We start from the raw sequence: 14,517 nt of genomic DNA on the forward strand, positions 1-14,517 counted from the left end.
ATGCTTTCAATGTCTCAGATCAGTTCATGTGCAGAGAACATCAGAGTCAACCTCCCGGCCTCTTCAACAAGGGGACGGTGTCTGGACTGTCTCTGCTCAATCGGAGCGGTCATCTTTCATTCTCCTTTAAATCCACTTCCGAAAGTGTTTCTAAAGGTTCACAAAGCTGGAGACTGGGATTTCTGCTTTGCTTCATGAACATTTGCACATTTTTTCCATATCCTAACTGACAATATTTTGCCAAATTCTCTTCCCTTGCCTCATGTCCAGGGATGAGGAATTTCCATTCTGGGAAGACATTCCCAAGGTTGAGAATGTTCGCTTTGGAGCAAAGAAGGATAACTGGAGATTTCCTGGGGCTGTTGGTCATGATGGGAGAAGAAGCGGTGGGAATGGGCAGATGAATGATCAGAAGAACCAATTGCCACTGACCAGAGTCAGTTACCTGAGGACAGGGATTGAAGTTCTTGAATGAAAAGCAGCACTTGTGCCTAATAAACACAGAGAATACTGCAGAAAGCCAACAGGTCGAGCAGCATCTGTGGAAAGGGGAATAGAACTGACGTTGTGAGTCTGATACGTTGTTTGTTCAGAACCCGAGTTTCCTGCATGGCAATCAATTCCCAGACATGAGAAAACGGGTCTTTATTGAGACGGGTTTTGTGAAGTTTGAGCGATAATGCAACCAACAGGAAGTCATTTAAAATCGCCAGCGAAGAAAGCATAGCCAGCAGGTTAGCACCCTGGGCGGGGAGCCCCAAAGGATCTCTACGCCAACACCTTAAGTGTTCGGCCACAACTACACGCCCAAAGTTGTGCTCTAAACTTTCTCATGGAATACTTCTAACAGGAAAGGTGAGTATTGGGATTGTCCTGTCCGCGCCATAGCCCCAACGGTTCCTGTTCCCCTGGATTTGATCAGGACAGAGGAGGCTGATGGGAGATCGAATTGAACTACACACATTGATGAGCGATAGAGCGGCTGGGAAGGATCCATTCCCATGCGTAGAGAGATTAATAATCAGGGCCGAAAATAAGGAGCCACTTCAAGAAATTTGGGGTTCATTCAGCAAAGCTAATGTATGACTGTTCACAGAAAATTGTGCTGAAAGTCTCTCGAGTTATTTTGATGAGAAGTGTTGGTGATGCTAATACAATCGATAGGATGAACGGAGATTGGTAAATGTATTTGGTAACAGTCCTCGTTATAGCATCGCCCTCTTGTTTAATTGATTCGACCTTCCTCATCTCTATGTACCGGAATTGCTCCCCAGCCTATGTCGCAACTCTGTAACAAAATGCGTCAAAATTACTTAGTAAAGCCTGAGTACCAGATCAAGTCACAATGCAGTGGTTCCATGAGCATTGAAAGTAACATAAAACGTACCATTGGCAACGATTGCTCTGAGATAATCTGGGTGACGAAGTTTCTTAATTTCTTTCCTCGAAATGAATCACATCTTACTCATGTCAGTGTTCTTTAATATGGACTGGTATTAATTCCCATAGCACTTGACCGTTCAAATTCTGTCATTGAGCCATTTATTGGCCTCGATGCATGAGTAGAATTTGTCAATTTTCAAGTGCCACCGTTAAGCCACAACTACAAACTTGTCTCCCGTTCACTCTCAGCTTTCCCTCATAACCGAGCAACGTAACAGGACGAAAACGAACGGGAGTAAAACTCAGTTTGAATATGATTCGATTGCCAGTTGTTGAAAGAGCGAATTTTCCACACAAAAAACAAAGTTTCACGGGAACATTGCACAATATGGATGTCAAACTAGGACTTCAGAATAAAAATCTTTTGATCTACTACTGAGGTATTCGAACATATAGTCAGGGTGTGACCAGTTCTTTTATCAGGGCAAAATAACTTTTTAAAATTTACGAAAATACATACATTTATCAGCAGAAGTCCACAGCTCCAATGCTTTCTGCTCAAAACTCAGGAAAATCATTAAGATTCCACTTCCTTTTTGCTTCTTTCTTCACGCTAACATCCAGTTTCTTCAGTTTCTATTCTTGAATGTAAAGTTGTTTGTCTTTTTTTTGCCTTTTTTTGAAAGCAAATTCGCTTCAATATCAACAAACCTGACAGGCAAACCTGACACACAAGCAGCCACTCGCTGCCACATATCCCCAATTCTCACTTTCAGATTTGCAAAGGTCAATAAAATAAAGGAAGTAAGCAGTTGAGCACGTTTAGAAAGTTGATGACTGACTTTTATGGGTGACTCGCTTGGGCCTTTGCCAACGCTGCTCGCAGGTTTCGTGATCAGGCCATAATCTCCCTCAGTTTTGCTGAGCCTGTGCTCGGTTCATTGGGAGATTAGGCCCGGGTTGCAGTCGACCCCGACTTAAGTTGCATTGTTGCTTTTCACTGGCAGCAGAAGATTGGACATTATAGGACCAGAACATTACTGCTTTTCTATTTTTTCTTGTGTCGTACCATCTGGGACTGAGAAAAGCGAATCATTATCGGGAAACCAAGAACATTACATTTCGAAAGATACAAATGCAGGAATTCAATCAGTTATCTGTTCTGTGACTGTGTTTGTCCGAATATTGGTATAAGATGCCTGGGTGTGCCTGTATTCGATATTTCAAGAACAAATAACTGGAGAATATTTTCTTGCAGATTGTGTCCCCAATAACAGGCTGGAAATGTGCAACAAGGAAACGTTTAAGATTATAGGAACATAGGAATATGAGTAGGCCATTTAGCCCCTCAAGTGTGATCCAACGTTCAAAGAAATCATGGCTGATCAGAGGCCTAACTCCATTTATCTGTCTTTGGCCCATGTCCCTTAATACCTTTCCTGAACAAAAAAAATCTGTTTCGGATTTAAAACTGACAAATAAACTGTACCCACTGCCGTTTATGTAGGATATTTCCAACATCTGACAAACTCAATGTGTAGAAGTGCTTCTGAACATGTACCCTGAAAAGTCTCGCCCTAATTCTATAATTTTGCTCCATTTCGACTTCCAACTATTTTGGTGAACAGCCGGACTTCCTGACTAAATGCACCAAAGAGTCTGAGATGTAAAAAAAAACAGTAAGATCACGAAACCGGAGTGTTAGCGAATTCCAGCTTCAAACTACAATTACTGAAATAGCAATTGTCCTTTATCAGTGTGACTTTAACAAAATAAAGGCTGGGACATTCATTGTAAACAGTCTGACCACAGACACTGCAGACACGCTCATGTCACAGAAACCACCCCTGTGTGGGGATACAAACAGAGTGGTATGTCAGCCTGTCAGCAATTTCGTTCGTTTCACTTGCATTGTCACTTTTGTCTCGCTTTAGAAACACGAACTGACTGAGCGAAATACAGTCTTTCTCAGCCGTAATCATACGGTGCTTTTATAGCACTATCAATACTTTAAGTATTGGTCGAGTAATTCGGGAACGTGGTAAGAAGCCGATGGCTCTCACCGTGTTCAAACTTTACCAAATGTCTGCAGAAATCATTAGCCAACATCGGGAAAAAGTGCTTCCAGACATTCCTGAGGAATTTCGGTTTGATCGGCCTTGAACTTCAGTGGAAGGAAGGGAAGCCCCGATGCAGGGTCTGCCTGACCCTCTTTAAAAAACTGTCACCAGAAATTCCAGCCGCAACACGACGTCATAGGACATGTGCAGTGATGGCCTGCAGCTATTGTGACGTAATAATGATGCTGGCCCCTGGACATGAATATGTATTCGGCATGGGTCACGTGGTACTGAATCCAAAAAAATAGTTTTCAGAACATCTGCTTCTCATTCTGTCTCCCAGGACCCGGGCGGGTCTCCACTGTCGGATAATTACGCCATTCTGTTTTTAAATTTGGCTCGAACACCCGAGTGGCCAGGGACAAGCATTACCCTCCTCAACAAAGGGGACAGAGATCAGAAGAACACCACCCTGAACTCCACAAGTGTGTAACCTCAACTTTCGACATTGGGCCAGTATATCATTGTGATGATATTCAGTTCACATTTTCAAATATTTGTTGGGGTAGCAGGTGAGGAGGGAAAGCTGCAAAAAATGCCACGCGGCAGCCTTTCCAGACAAGTTTTCAGCTTTTCATCTGGTGTGTGACATACACGTTCGAGATTGATGTCAAAAGATCTTCACTACTCTCGTGAAATATGCTGTTGCGAAGATGTATCGCTGTTGTGCAAATATTAACGTTGTCTAAATTCCAACATTCTGCTTTTCGAACTGTGATTTCGCTCAGAATTACATAATTTCAAGAATCATCATGTTCAAACGTAAACACAGTGCCCACAGAAAGAATCAGCCATCCCAATGCTTCCCGATGCTGGGCCGCCTGATCCGAAGGGAGGTTTCTTTGATAAACTGTGTCCAAGCATTCCGGCCGCACGTCATCGGACATGCACGATGATGGCATGCAGGTATTGTGACACAATAATGATGCAGGCCCCTGGAACATGAATATGAATTAGCCTTGGGTCACGTGGTAGTGAATCATTCAAACGAATGTTATTCCATGTCCAGGGATCTATTGGAGGGATGAGGTAAATGGGCAAGAGTTACACCTGGGGTTCACTCTTCCTTCACTCCCATCACCCGCCCATAGCCCCATGACACTTTGTCCTGCAACAGCCGAAATTGGAACACCTGTCCGTTTCCCCCACCCTCCTCAGTATTCAAGGGCCCGAACATACCTTCGACGTGAAGCAACAGTTTACCTGCACATTCTACAGCCAAGACTACTGCATTCGCTGCTCACAATGTCGTCTCGTCATCATTGGAGAAACGAAGCGGGTGACTGCTTTGCAGAACATCTAGGTTCTGCCCGCAAAAAGGCCCTGAGCTTCCAGTTGCCTGCCACTTCAGCACACCACCCTGTTCCCTGTCCAGCATCTCTGTCTCAGGCTTGCTGCAGTGTTCCAGCAGAACAATTTTACACTTGGGGACACTACAGCCGTCCTCAATATTGAATTCAATAATTTTAGAGCCTGAACTTCCCCACATCTTAGCACCCTACCACGCACACAAGGCCTTGTTGTCACGTAATCTGCCAGTACACACCACCTATTATTAGCCCTTAACAGTTTCCTTTAACAGCTATTCACCCTCCCAGACAGATCGCTATCAACTCCTTTGTCTGTCCAACCCTTGTCTCACTTTGGGCTCTATCCCTATCTACCATTTACTCCGCCGCCTTCCTCCCACCCTCCCATCTGCATAGTAACCGACATTTTCCTAATCATCACCAGCTCTGTGGAAGGGTCACCGGATTCTTCTTCACAGAAGCTGCAAGACCTGCTGAGCTTTTCCAGCAACTACTGTTTTTGTTTCTGATATACAGCATCCGCAGTTTTTATTCAGAAAGAGTTGCAAATTGGTTCGAGAGACAGAGTGAGAGAGTGAGTGAGACAGAACAGCCATGAACCGTTGTCCTCCGTTCTCAATCATAACGTAAAATCATTGCAGTACGATCACTTCCCTCAACCCCGCGTCGTGTTGGCTTGTGACGCAACGGGAGCGCGTTCAAATCAAATCAGGCTCAGTGGGGCGCAATTTCTGCTGCTTCAAATCAAGAAGTTAGATCTCACGCTGCTGGTGTCGAGGCTATGTAAACATAACCTTTGACTAAATTGCCACCTTATGTTGGTCCAACTGTCAGTTCACTCAGAATCACAGAATGTGTCACAGCCCACCTTTGCTCTGCTGCTTCTCCAAAATGAGCAATGTACCTTTATTCGTATCGTAATCTTGCCTTCTCCCTGTAAATCTCCGCATTGTTACTTTGACCATGACCACCCCGAAATCCCTTTTGTGTCCATTGAATCTGCCTCTCTGTCACTGTCAGGCAGCCTTTCCTGATCCCAACCACTCCCTCTGTGAAAACGTTCTACTTCATATCCGTTCTCCCCGTGTCTGCGTGGGTTTCCTCCGGGTGCTCCGGTTTCCTCCCACAGTCCAAAGATGTGCAGGTCAGGTGAATTGGCCATGCTAAATTGCCTGTCGTGTTAGGTAAGGGGTAAATGTAGGGGTATGGGTGGGTGGCGCTTCGGCGGGTCGGTGTGGACTTGTTGGGCCGAAGGGCCTGTTTCCACGCTGTAATCTAATCTAATCTAATCTTAATATCACTTTTCCTACTCTTCCCAATGACTTTTAGTCTCTTCCTATTTGCTTTCGATCCTTTCAGGCGTGGGAGCATTTTCACCAAAGCGGGAATCATACGCCTAGACCACCATACCATACACGATGGGCCCTCTCACCTCCTGAAGCAGCTGGGACTTGCTCACTGTGGAATACATTCTACATTCCTCGAGGAATTATATGCAGCGAGAGTTTCCAGAACATCTGCTTCTCATTCCGTCTCCCAGGACCCGGGCTATTTCCATTGGTGGATAATTACATCATTCTGTTTCTGAATTGTTCTCTCACACCCGAACGGACAGGTACAAGCATTATCCTCCACAACAAAGGGAACAGAGAACAGGAGAGCACCACATGTGCGTCACTCAACTTCCTATGTTGGGCCAGTATATCAGTGTGAGACATTTAGTTCGCATCTTCAAAGGCAAGATACAGAACATAGCACCAGTGTAGGGGAAAGCTGCTGAAGGAAACATCGAGAGGAGAGTCGAGGATGGCTTCGACCCATCGACTCCAAGATTAGTTGTGAATTTCACTGTTTGTTAATATTCCCAGATGCACTCCGATGTTCAGCGATACACGAATTCAAACAGCAAAGGCGGTAACTGTGCAGGTTCTCTCTCCCTCTCTCTGTCTCCTGCACTGTCCTCGCCATGTGCTTCCTTTGTCTGCTCTTCTCCCTTTTAAAACAGCTGTTGTTTTGTCTTTTTTTTTCCAAAGTTCCAAAACAATGCAACAGCATATAAAATAGGAATTACTGCTTCTGGAATTCGAGGAAATCACCTCCAACACCTAAAATACCTCAAAAAAAAGAGCAGCTCTTACAACCAGAAATTTTTCCCATCCTCCATCTTGGATTACCCAGAATCCGGTTCCCCATGGGAGATTGATTAGCAAGGTTAGATCTCATGGAATACAGGGAGAACTAGCCATTTGGATACAGAACTGGTTCAAAGGTAGAAGACAGAGGGTGGTGGTGGAAGCTTGTTTTTCAGACTGGAGGTCTGTGACCAGTGGAGTGCCACAAGGATCGGTGTTGGGCCCTCTACTTTTTGTCATTTACAGAAATGATTTGGATGCGAGCATAAGAGGTAGAGTTAGTAAGTTTGCAGATGACACCAAAATTAGAGGTGTAGTGGACAGCGAAGAGGGTTACCTCAGATTACAACAGGATCTGGGCCAGATGCGTCAATGAGCTGAGGAGTGGCAGGTGGAGTTTAATTCAGATAAATGCGAGGTGCTGCATTTTGGGAAAGCAAATCTTAGCAGGGCTCATACACTTAATGGTAAGGTCCTAGGGAGTGTTGCTGAACAAAGAGACCTTGGAGTGCAGGTTCATAGCTCCTTGAAAGTGGAGTCACAGGTAGAAAGGATAGTGAAGAAGGAGTTTGGTATGCTTTCCTTTATTGGTCAGAGTACTGAGTACAGCAGTTGCGAGGTCATGTTGCGGCTCTACAGGGCATTGGTTAAGCCACTGTTGGAATATTGTATGCAATTCTGGTCTCCTTCCTATCGGAAAGATGTTGTGAAACTTGAAAGGGTTCAGAAAAGATTTACAAGGATGTTGCCAGGGTTGGAGAATCTAAGCTATAGGGAGAAGCTGAACAGGCTGGGGCTGTTTTCCCTGGAGCGTCGGAGGCTGAGGGGTGATCTTATAGAGGTTTACAAAATTATGAGGGGCATAGGTAGGATAAATAGACAGTCTTTCCCTGGGGTCGGGGAGTCCAGAACTAGAGGGCAAAGGTTGAGGGTGAGAGGGGAAGGACATAAAAGAGACCTAAGAGGCAACTTTTTCACACAGGGGGTGGTACGTGTATGGAATGAGCTGCCAGAGGATGTGATGGAGGCTGGTACAATTGCAACATTTAAGAGGCATTTGGATTGGTATGTAAATAGGAAGGGTTTGGAGGGATATGGGCCGGGTGCTGGCAGGTGGGACGAGATTGAGTTGGGATATCTGGTCGGCATGGACGGGTTTGACCAAAAGGTCTGTTTCCATGCTGTACATCTCTATGACTCTATGACTTCTGGGTTATGGGCCCAGCACGCTCCCGCTATGCCACTCTGTTCTGCTCCATGGCAGTTTTTTCCAGAGAAGTATTCAGCTTTTCATCTGGACTGTAGCATGCACGTTCGAGATTGATGTCAAAAGATCTTCACTGTTGTCGTGTAATATGTTGTTGCGCAGACATAACGACGTTGTGCAAATTTAACTTTGTCTAAATTCCCACATTCTACTTTTCGAACTGTGATTTCGCTCAGAATCACACAATTTCAAAAATCACCATGTTCAAACGTAAACACAGTGCTCACAGAAAGAATTAGCCAACATCCGGAAGAAATTCTTCCAAACGTACCTGGGGAATTTCGGTTTGATGAGTTTCGAAATTTAAGTAGAAGGACGGGAAGTTTGCCTCGAGGTTGTTTAATGTGGAGATGTGTCCCACATGTAAACTGATAGTGGTTGGCCATCCCATGTTTCCCGATGCAGGGCTGCCTGACCCACAGGGAGGTTTCTTTGATAAACTCTCCCGAAGACTTCCAGCCGCTTCATGACTTCATGGCACACGAGATTGGGAAGGCAGAATTGCGGGAGATGGATCGGACCCGGTTGAAACAAAGTGCAGACTGGGTGACTGCTTCACAGAGCATCCATATTGTGTTCGCCAGAAAGATGGATTGTTATTCCCAATCGGTGATAACAAGTAGACAACAATTACATCAGGCAGCACTTGCTTTGCAATATCGTGCTCATAGATCTCACTTCCAGTTGAGCAAAGATCACTCAACTCCGGATCTCTTCATGGTCCTGGCACAAACATGGGGCAAACAGCTGAATTCCCGAGCTCTTAGCGATTATCCTCTACATTTACGTCCTATTTGACAGACTACTTTCTCAAGGAATCATAAACCTCGAGTCAATGGGCATCATAAAATATTTTTATCTCTGCCATAGTGGGTATTTACAAATATCAAGCCTTCTGACCGGAGTAGATCATAACAAGGTGACTTTATTTAAGCTTGTACCACTTATGTGTGGTAGAATTCCGTAAGCCGAGCTTGGAGACGCTCTGCCATTTTCAGTGCAGACTGCATATTAGTGCACATTCTGTCTCAATAGTTGCATGCAATATTGGTGTAAAATAAAGTTTTTGTTCAAAGTTTGTGAGAAGATTTGTAGCTCGGGTACTCGTTGTTGTGGTTCTGTTCGCCGAGCTGGGAATTTGTGTTGCAGACGTTTCGTCCCCTGTCTAGGTGACAATCTCAGCGCTTGGGAGCCTCCTGTGAAGCGCTTCTGTGATGTTTCCTCCGGCATTTATAGTGGTTTGTCTCTGCCACTTCCGGTTGTCAGTTCCAGCTGTCCGCTGCAGTGGCCAGTATATAGGGTCGATGTGTTTGTTGATTGAATCTGTGAATGAATGCCATGCCTCTAGGCATTCCCTGGCTGTTCTCTGTTTGGCTTGTCCTATAATAGTAGTATTGTCCCAGTCGAACAATGTTGCTTTTCATCTGCGTGTGTGGCTACTAAGGATAGCTGGTCGTGTCGTTTCGTGACGAGTTGGCGTTCATGGATACGGATCGTTAGTTGTCTTCCTGTTTGTTATATGTAGTGATTTGTGCAGTCATTGCATGGGAATTTGTACACTATGTGGTTTTGCTCATGCTGGATATCGAGTCCTTTGGCCTGGTGAGATGTTGTCTGAGAATGGCTGTTGGTTTGTGTGCTGTTTCTGAGTCCGAGTGGTCACAGTAGTCTGGCTGTCAATTCAGAAATGTTCTTGATGTCTGGTAACGTGGCTAGTCCTTTGGGTTGTGGCATGTCCCTCATTCCATTATCTTTCCCTTAGGTACCTGTTGATGAACTTGTGGGGGTATCCGTTTTTGGCGAATACATTGTAGAGGTGTTCTCCTTCCTCTTTTTGCAGTTCTGGGGTCCTGCAGTGTGTTGTGGCCCCTTTGAACAGGGTCTTGATGCAACTTCTTTGTGTGCGTTGGGGTGGTTGCTTTCGTAGTTCAGGACTTGGTCTGTGTGTATGGTTTTCCTGTATGCCTTTGTGGTGAATTCTCCGTTCGGTGTTCTCTGTACCATCACGTCTAGGAATGGGAAATGGTTGGATGACACCTTTGTAATAATTAAAAACACAGAAATAGAAAACACACACCGGATCATCAACGCCACACTCACAGGAATCAGATTCACTGGAGAGGAAGAAAAGGACAACATACTTTTATGCATTTCAAGACCTCCTCCTCTGTAATGTGGACCTTTTCCAACATGTCACCATCTATTTCCCCACATTCTATCTCTTCCATGCCCTTCTCCACGGTAAAAACTGATGCATCTCCTCCATTTACTGCAGCTCCACACAAAAGCCGCCTTGCTGATCCTTGAGGGGCCCTATTTTCTCCCTTTTTACCTTTTGTCCTTAATGTATTTATAAAAAACTTTTGGATTCTCCTTAACACTATTTGCCAAAGCTATCTCATGTCAGCTTTTTTCCCTCATGATTTCTCTCTTAAGTATGCTCGGACTGCCTTCATACTCTAAGGATTCATTCGATCTCTGTCTATACCTGACATATGCTTCATTGTTTTTCTTAACCAAAATCTCATTTTCTCCAGTCATCCAGCATTCCCTACACCTTCTAGCCTTTCCTTTTACCCTAACTGGAATATACTGTGTCTGGACTCTTGTTATCTCATATTTGAAGGCTTCCCATTTTCCAGCAACCTGCGAACATCTGCCCCCAATCAGCTTTTGAAAGATCTTGCCGAATACCTGATTCTCCCACCAATTTAGAACAACTTTTAGATCTGATATATTATTTTCAATCACTATTTTAATGTTAATAGAATTGGGGTTGTTGGCCCTTAGGTTTTGCACCCTCTCCAGTAGGTGCATCCACATTGTGCATTAGAAAATTTCCTTATACACACTTAACAAATTCCTCTATTTGGCAGATAGGTAAATGGGCAGGAGTTATGTCTTGGGTCCACTCTTCCTTCATTCCCATCAACCCTAACCCCATTGCCACCCCAATAGTCCAACGGCACTTTCCCCTGCAACTACCGAATGTGTGATTCCAGACCATTTACTTAATCCCTCCTCACTATCTAAGGGACCAAACATACCTTCCAGGTGAAGCAGCACTTTACCTGCACGACCAACAACCCAGTCTACTGCATTTGCTGCTCACAATGTGGGCTCATCAACAATGGGGAACACGAAGCATAAACTGGGTGACTGCTGCACAGAACATCTACGTTCTGCCCGCAAGAAAGACCCTGAGCTTCCAGTTGCCTGCCAATTCCACACCCCACCCTATTCCCTGGCCAACATCTCTGTCTCAGGCTTGCTGTAGTGTTCCAGCAAAGCTAAGCTCCAGATGGAAGACCAACGCCTCATTTTCCACTTGGAGATCCTATAGCTCTCCGTCTTCAACATCGAGTTCAATATTGGTTTGGACCCGAACTCCCCCATGCCCTTGACACCAACCTCACCCACACGAGGCCTTGTTATCACATAGTCTGCTGTTACACACGACTTATTGTTAGCCAGGAACAGTCTCTATTAACAGTTATTCACCCTCCGACACAGATCGTTATTCACTCCTTTGTCCCTCCAATGTTCTCCCTCTGAACTTGCAGCAAACAGAGCAATGTAGACTGATATCCCTGAGCCAGCGGTTTGTCCCATCTCCAGGAACAGGGCTCTCTCTACTGGCGGATAATTAAACTATTTTGCTGTTGCGCTGACGTGGGGAGACTGTGTAAATATAAACTTTTTCTCAATACCCACCTTCCGTTGGTCGAACTGTGAGTTCACTCTGTATCACAACACGTGTCACAGCGCATTTGGAGGCCCACCTTAGCTCTGCTGGTTCTACACAGCAAGTAAATGAGAGTCTCTATTCGTATCATTCCCTTGCCTTCTCCCTGTAAATCTACGCATTGTTACTTTGATCATGTCCACCGAATTCCCTTTTGTGTTCTTGAATCTGCCTCCTTCTCACGGTCAGACAGAGATTTACGGATCCGAACCACTCCCTGTGCGAAAATGTTCTTCCTCATGTTACTTTCACTTATTTTCCAAATGCCTTGAAATCTCTGCCAATTTTTTGGGAAATTGAAAGGATTCTCATTCCTGCACATGAGGCTGAATTGATTTAATTTCTTACGCAAAGTACTGCGGATGCTGAGAATCTGAGACAGAAAGAGGAACTGCTGGAGAAACTCGGCAGGTTTGGCAGTGCCTGTGGGAGAAAACAGATTTCTGAAATATTGTCTCTGATTCTCTTTCCACCGATGGTGCTTCACCTGCTGAGTTGCTCCTGCAATTTCTGTTTTTGCTTTTAACTGAAAGTTCATTTCATCTTTCGGGATGAAACAACCAGACTCGGCATGTGCAGATATTTAACCCTTTCGAAACCTGTGACGTGATTGGATTCAAACAAACCCAGCAATAATTCACTCTTTCTCAGCTCCACAGGCAGAGGGACCTGGGAAATGAAGCTGTCAGTGTGGCTCTTTATTCGTGGGCCGAGTGGTTAATACGATGCATTTGAGATCGATTGCGGTTTCCCCACGCAGGTGCGAACCTTTCCGACTCGAGTTGAGAAATGTCGTCAAAAACAAAGGAAGACTGTTCCCCGCTTTCGTATTTAAGATTCAAATCAGTGGAGGGGTAGGAAATCTGCAACCCATTGCCTGTCAGGGTGGAACAAGCAGATACCCACAGAGCTGCTTTTGAGGCTATGAGCCAAGTATTTGGAAATGAGATTAGAACAGTGAGGGGCGTGAAGTCGTGATCGAAGTTAAGCAGGCACCTGAGGATTAATGTGTTTTATTTTCCAGTGAAAGATACTGCTTCACAAAGTTGAAACTATGGAAGGGAAGCAGTGACGGTGATTATCTTTGGCTGTTCTTCTTGTGAATGTTCCCATTGCTGCGCATGTCCGTGTTAACGTCAGAACTCTGACCCATGGCGGCGTCAGGTACGCACAGTGCCAGGGGCGCAATGGATGACGCATCTGACTCCAGTTCCCTGTTTGAAATGCAGCGCACAGCTTATTCACGCACCCCAAATAATCTTTCTCATTGTCCTGAACCCGGCATACGATTTGAATTCCTGATCTGCGGGAATGAGAATCCTTTCACTGTCTCGCGTCAGTAAGTGTCTCTGAGAACATCAGAGTCCCGTCACAGCGCTGTCAGAGGAGGGGAAGCTGAAATAGCCCCACACGCTGCTCATGGGCACATTTCACTTTCCCCAACTCACCGCCCCAACCACTACGGCTCCTGGGAGCGGAAAGGGAACAAACTCCAAAACCCAGTCTCAGCTTTGTAAATCTACAGGAAATAAGAAAACTGTACATCCCTTCGGGTCTTCCATCCTGGGCAGACAGCGTTAATTTTAAATGGCTGTCCAGTCAGTGCCGATTCGTTTTGCGTGAAAAAATCTTGCTTATCTCATCCCAGCATTTCTTGCCACAGAGAACTGTGCGGCAGAGTTCATGTATATATTTCCTTGTATGGTATTTTGTAAATAACATTCGTTTGCTGGTTGTTTGTGTGGGGTATTTCAGGTTCATTAGCCGCTGTTTAAGTGTGTTGGTAGGTTTGTGGGCGACCATGATGCTGAGAGGGTTGAGTTGTCTGGACATCATTTCCCAGATGCCTTTAATGTAAAGTAATGTGGCTAGGGTTTCTACAGACGTTGTGTCTGCTTGTGTCAGTTTGTGGATGTGTAATCGGCACACTGGGTTTATTGGGTAGGCAAAAGTGTGGACAACAGATGCTGGAAAGCAGAGGTTAGATCAGAGTGGTGCTGGAAAAGGACCTGCATTTCCTCTGCAGAGTGGGAGGGGGGGGTTGAAATTTTGTGCCATAGGTCGATGGAGTTGATTGGTGCGGGTGTCCTGGAGATGTTCCCTCAAACGCTGTGACTTGACTTTGCGAGGAGTCTCAAGTCTCCCAATGTAGAGGAGACCGCATCGGGAGCAATGGACACAAGAAATGACAATGTTGGATGCCTGCTAACTGCCGCGGCCCAGGTTCGATTTCCGTTCAGGAAAGTAATTTTCAGTTGAGCTGACGGATTTGGCCCGCATCTCCCTGGTGGTCTAGTGGTTAGGATTCGGCGCTTTCACCGCCGCGGCCCGGGTTCGATTCCCGGTCAGGGAAGGCATTTCCTCGGAGTTTATACTCTACCCGTTCTTCTTAAATGTGCTGTTCAGTTTTTGATTGATCTTCGTCGTTCCTGGGTGCTGCAGTGTGTCGTGGCTCGTTGAAATAGCATCCTGTTGCAGATTTGTTTGTGTGTGTAGGGATGATTGCTTCTGTAGTTCAGTTCTTGGTTCGCGTGCGTTGTTTTCCTGTAGACGCTGTTTT

General features: G+C 45.3%; 1 non-coding gene across 1 annotated transcript; it reads left to right on the forward strand.

Moving 5' to 3' along the window:
• The first annotated feature begins 14,238 nt into the window (after nucleotides 1-14,238).
• Nucleotides 14,239-14,310, forward strand: trnae-uuc (transfer RNA glutamic acid (anticodon UUC)). Its single transcript has one exon. It is a non-coding gene; the product is annotated as a tRNA-Glu (tRNA).
• Nucleotides 14,311-14,517: the final 207 nt, after the last annotated feature.

The sequence above is a fragment of the Chiloscyllium punctatum genome, chromosome 36 (genome assembly GCF_047496795.1).
Source record: "Chiloscyllium punctatum isolate Juve2018m chromosome 36, sChiPun1.3, whole genome shotgun sequence".
NCBI classification, from domain to species: Eukaryota; Metazoa; Chordata; class Chondrichthyes; order Orectolobiformes; family Hemiscylliidae; genus Chiloscyllium; species Chiloscyllium punctatum.